This window comes from Salvelinus sp. IW2-2015, unplaced genomic scaffold, assembly GCF_002910315.2.
Source record: "Salvelinus sp. IW2-2015 unplaced genomic scaffold, ASM291031v2 Un_scaffold16399, whole genome shotgun sequence".
NCBI lineage: Eukaryota > Metazoa > Chordata > Actinopteri > Salmoniformes > Salmonidae > Salvelinus > Salvelinus sp. IW2-2015.
This window is the reverse complement of record NW_019957568.1, coordinates 37,771-43,098: the sequence shown is the minus strand read 5'-3', so window position 1 is coordinate 43,098 and position 5,328 is coordinate 37,771. Positions and strand designations below refer to the sequence as shown.

The 5,328-nt window shown below is 45.1% G+C and overlaps 1 long non-coding RNA gene across 2 annotated transcripts in view; it reads right to left on the bottom strand.

Annotated features, from left to right (window-relative positions):
- Positions 1 to 1,343: 1,343 nt before the first annotated feature.
- LOC139027447 (uncharacterized) overlaps positions 1,344 to 5,328 on the bottom strand; it is a 33,181-nt gene continuing 29,196 nt past the window's right edge. For both annotated transcript variants that reach the window (XR_011479529.1, XR_011479530.1), the window contains exon 3: positions 1,344 to 1,402. This is a non-coding gene — a long non-coding RNA (uncharacterized lncRNA). The remainder of the gene's footprint in view (positions 1,403 to 5,328) is intronic.

The following is a 5,328-nucleotide window of genomic DNA, read 5'->3' as shown; positions in this document are numbered from 1 at the left end:
TGTCTAGTTGGTAGAGTTGATAGGAACTGTCTGTCTGTCTAGTTGTAGAGTTGATAGGGTAACTGTCTGTCTGTCTAGTTAGTAAGTTGATAGGTAACTGTCTGTCTAGTTGGTAGAGTTGATAAGTAACTGTCTGTCTAGTTTTAGAGTTGATAGGTAACTGTCTGTCTGTCTAGTTGGTAGAGTTGATAGGTAACTGTCTGTCTAGTTGGTAGAGTTGATAGGTAACTGTCTGTCTAGTAGTAGAGTTGATAGTAACTTGTCTGTCTAGTAGTAGAGTTGAAAAGACGCTGTCTGTCTAGTAGTAGAGTTGATAGGTAACTGTCTGTCTAGTTAGTAGAGTTATAGGTAACTGTCTGTCTAGTAGGTAGATAGGTAATTCTTCTATTGGTAGAGTTGATACGAAACTGTCTGTCTAGTGTAGAGGTAGAACTTCTGTGTAGTAAGTTGATAGTAACTGTCTGTCTAGTAGTAGAGTGAATACGTTACTGTCTGTCGTCTAGTTAAGGTAAGTGATAGGTAACGTACTGTCTGTCTAGTGGTAGAGTTGATAGCAGTAATTGTCTGTCTAGTCGTAGATAAGATATGGTAACTGTTCTGCCAGTGGTAGAGTTATGAACTCTTCTAGAGTTGATAGGTAACTGTCTGTCTAGTGGTAGATTAAAGGTAACTGTCTGTCTAGTGGTAGAGTAATAGGTAACTGTTTTATCTGTCTTTGGTAGAAGAATGAGGTTAAAACTGTCTGTCTAGTTGTAGATTAGATGAGTAACGCTGTCTGTCTAGATTGGTAGTGAAGGAACTGTCTGATCTAGTTGGTAGAGAAGATGGGTAACTGTCTGTCTAGTTGGTAGAGTATATAGGAACTGTCTGTCTAGTTGGTAGAGTTGATAGGTAACTGTCTGTCTAGTTGTAGAGTGAGATAGGTAACCGTCGTCTAGTTGGTAGAGAAGAAGATGGTACTTTCTGCCGGGTAAGCTTGATAGGTAATTGTCGTCTATGGTTAGAGAAATAGTAACTGTCTGCCTATTGTAGAGGTATAGGTAACTGGTCTCCTAGTTGGTAGAGTGAAGGTAACTGTCTGTCTGTATGGACAGTATGTGTCCTACTGTACGATGATAGGGAGAGACTATACAGACAGTAACTTAAAGAAGCATAGTTGCTATAACTGTGGGTAAACTGTATTTAACCCAATAGCTGCTCATCTCACCTGATGTCAGTGCATCTCCGTGGCGCATGTGGCTGGCCCAGGTGGATGTTCACTGTTGCTCTCCAAGTAGTGGTGATCTTAGCACGCGGTCCATGGTCCCGCTTCGACACCCACTGCCCAACCCAGCATCGTGTCAGTTGGGGTCCAGGTACGCTGACGCCAGCTTCCTTTGGTGGGCTAGCTGTCTGTCATTTTCTGAAGGTAGAATACAGAGGGGAGAGAAAGAGAGAGAGAGGGTGCAAGAGAGATAGGGAGTCAGAGAGAGCGAGAGAGAATGTAGGGAGTAGGGAGAGAGTATAGAGGAGAGAGAAGGGAGGTAAAGAGAGAGAGATAGGGGATAGAGAGAGAGAGAGATGAGGGAGAACGGAGAGAGAGAGAGAGAGAGAGAGAAGAGAGAGAGAGAGAGAGAGAGAGAGAGAGAGAGAGAGAGAAGAGAGAGAGAAAGAGAGGAGAGAGAAGAGAGAGAAGCTTCTGGGAATTCACACTAACAACTTTTTACTTACTCACCATTATAACTTCATCTGTAATCAGTAACAAAAGTGGACTGAGAAATAGAACAGACAACCGGACGCTGGACAGACTGACAGATAACGTGAGGTCTGCAGGCTGAAGTTACTGAGCTGGGCTTGCTACAAGGACAAGCTGGTGGTTTGGACAGTGAGTAAGGAGCAGCGCTGTCAGAAGCACTGCCAGCATTACAACAACCCTCCTCATCACCACAAACTGGGGCCATTATACATAAAGCTGTTTGGATTTGTGGTGGAAACGGTCAGGGTTGAAATTGGGGTGAGTGTGTCTCTGTGTGTGTTGTTGTGTGTGTCTGGGGTGTGTGTGTGTGTATGGTAATAGGTACAGCCAAGACGGAACCGCTGTTTTGTTTAAAACATGGCTTTTCTAGTGTTTTGGAAAGACTGACCCAGAGCTACTCGTGACATTCCTCAGCCTTCCTGACTGTATCTGCTGTTAGCAACATCACTAGAATAGACACCACAGGGAAACCTGCCCTTACATCAACACCAAAACACACACTTCTCAAGATGTCTACCTCTCATGTTACTTTCTGGTAACCCAGGCAGAACACATGTATAAGACAAGAGGAAATATGCCTAACTTGACAATCAGTGAGACAACATTAAGCAATGAGATTAGTACAGACACAACTGTCCATTTGAGCCCACGACTGGATAACTTCCTTTCAGAGTTGTACTTTAATAAACTCCTGTCAAACTCAATTCAAACACTACTATTCTGATCTAACACCAGCCACAGCAACAACAGTCCAATCAGTCACTCCTCCTACCTTTACTGATGAAGGGCCAGCAGTCACTCCACTGTAGAGTTCCGGTATGACAACATTAGTCTATAAGCAACAGTAGAGTATGTCCACTAGTTACACAGTAGAGTATGTCCACAGTACACAGTAGAGTATGTCCACTAGGTTACAGTAGAGTATATGTCCACTAGGTTACCAGTAGAGTATGTCCACTAGGTTACGCAGTAATAGAGTATGTCCACTAGGTTACACAGTAGAGTATGTCCACTAGGTTACACAGTAGAGTATAGTTCCACCTAGGTTACACATAGAGTATGTCCACTAGGTTACACAGTAGAGTATGTCCACTAGTTACACAGACCAGAGTATGTCCACTAGGTTACACAGTAGAGATCGACAGATCCATTGGATTTCTTCTTGGTTTCTCCAGGCACAAACACTTCTTCTTACCACACAATTCTGCTCTCTCTCTCTCTCCCATACACACACATACAAAGTGAACAACACATTCACGTCTTTCTGTCCAGTCACGTCACATCCTGGTTATCACAATGCGTCCTGGCTCTCAGGACACGTGAGTCATCACTCCTGTCTCCTCACACGGCACACGAGCTCTTCCTGGCTGAGAAGGAAGAAGCCTGTGCTGTGATCACATGTCACTGCTGTTTCATGGTAGAAGCTCTTCCTGGACTGAACTGAGGGGGGCAGGACCAGATTCCTCTCTGCAACACAAACATAGCTCCCCTCTCTCCTGAGCTGAGGGAAGGTGAGGCAAGCCCCAGAAGCTTGTCTACATTCACAACAGAGCCCCAGCTCCACAAACACAGCCCTGTGAATACTGGGAATGCCGTGAACAGTCAGGCTGCTAGCCTACACTCCACCTGTGCTGTTACCCAGGCAAGACAGAATGGAGTTCAGTTCCACAGCAGAGAGAGGCAGGCGTGTGATTGGCTTGGCGACAGACGGAGTTGAGTAAAACAAGGCGTGGCTTAGTGGAGAGCCCAGCCAACATTGGTGGATTGGATAGGAGGCCGGCCTGGGAGGAGGAGTCAACAACATGGTGGATAGGAGATAGCGGCCGGCCTGGGAGAGGAGTCAACAACATGGTGGATAGGGAGGGCTGCCTGGGAGGAGGACGTCAACAAACTGAGTGGATAGGAGGGCCGGCCTGGGAGGAGGAGTCAACAACATGGTGGATAGGAGGGCCGGCCTGGGAGGAGGAGTCAACAACATGGTTGATAGGAGGATAGGAGGCCCGGCCTGGGAGGAGGAGTCAACAACACACAAACCTGTTGTGAATGTGAGGAAAGATTGTCAATTATATTGACAAGATACTCAAGCGACCGCTCTAACAATGGAATTTGTGTTAATTAAAATATATATATATACCGTATATATATATAATATATATTTTTCTTCTAACAATGGAAATACATGTCCTCAAAGACAGAAGGCAGGCGGGAGGAGGCGAGATCAGGTAGGACCATTTAGATGGAAGATACGCATGTGAACAATAGGGCATAGAGATAGATCTTTTTTTACTTAAKCTTTATTTAACCAGGTAGGCTAGTTGAGAACAAGTTCTCAATTACAACTGCGACCTGGCCAAGATAAAGCACAGCAGTTCGACAACATACAACAACACAGAGTTACACATGGAATAAACAAACATACAGTCAATAATACAGTAGAAAAAAATTTAAATCTATATAGAGTGAGTGCAAATGAGGTAAGATAAGGGAGGTAAGGCAATAAATAGGCCATGGTGGCAAAGTAATTACAATATAGCAATTAGACAATGGAATGGTAGATGTGCAGAAGATGAATGTGCAAATAGAGATACTGGGGTGCAAAGGAGCAAGATAAATAAATTAATACAGTATGGGGATGAGGTAGTTGGATGGGCTGTTTACAGATGGACTATGTACAGGTGCAGTGATCTGTGAGCTGCTCTGACAGCTGGTGCTTAAAGCTAGTAAGGGAGATATTGGTTTCCAGCTTCAGTGATTTTTGCAGTTTGCTTCAGTCATTGGCAGCAGAGAACTGGAAGGAAAGGCGACCAAAYGAGGAACTGGCTTTGGGGGTGACCGGTGATATATACCTGCTGGAGCGCGTGCTACGGGTGGGTGCTGCTATGGTGACCAGTGAGCTGAGATAAGGTGGGGCTTTACCTAGCAGAGACTTGTAGATGACCTGGAGCCAGTGGGTTTGGCGCCGAGTATGAAGCGAGGGCCAGCATACAGGTCGCAGTGGTGGGTAATATATGGGGCTTTGGTGACAAAACGGATGGCACTGTGATAGACTGTATCCATTTTGTTGAGTAGAGTGTTCGAGGCTATTTTATAGATGGCATCGCCGAAGTCGAGGATCGGTAGGATGGTCAGTTTTACGAGGGTATGATTGGCAGCATGAGTGAAGGATGCTTTGTTGCGAAATAGGAAGCCAATTCTAGATTTAAATTTGGATTGGAGATGCTTAATGTGAGTCTGGAAGGAAAGTTTACAGTACACCTAGGTACTTGTAGTTGTCCACATATTCTAAGTCAGAACCGTCCAGAGTAGTGATGCTGGACAGGTGGGCAGGTGCGGGCAGTGATCGGTTGAAGAGCATGCATTTAGTTTTACTTGCATTTAAGAGCAGTTGGAGGCCACGGAAGGAGAGTTGTATGGCATTGAAGCTTGTCTGGAGGTTAGTTAACACAGTGTTCAATGAAGGGCCAGAAGTATACAGAATGGTGTCGTCTGCGTAGAGGTGGATCAGAGAATCACCAGCAGCGAGAGTGTTATCATTGACGTATACAAAGAAGAGAGTCAGCCCGAGAATTGAACCCTGTGGCACCCCCATAGAG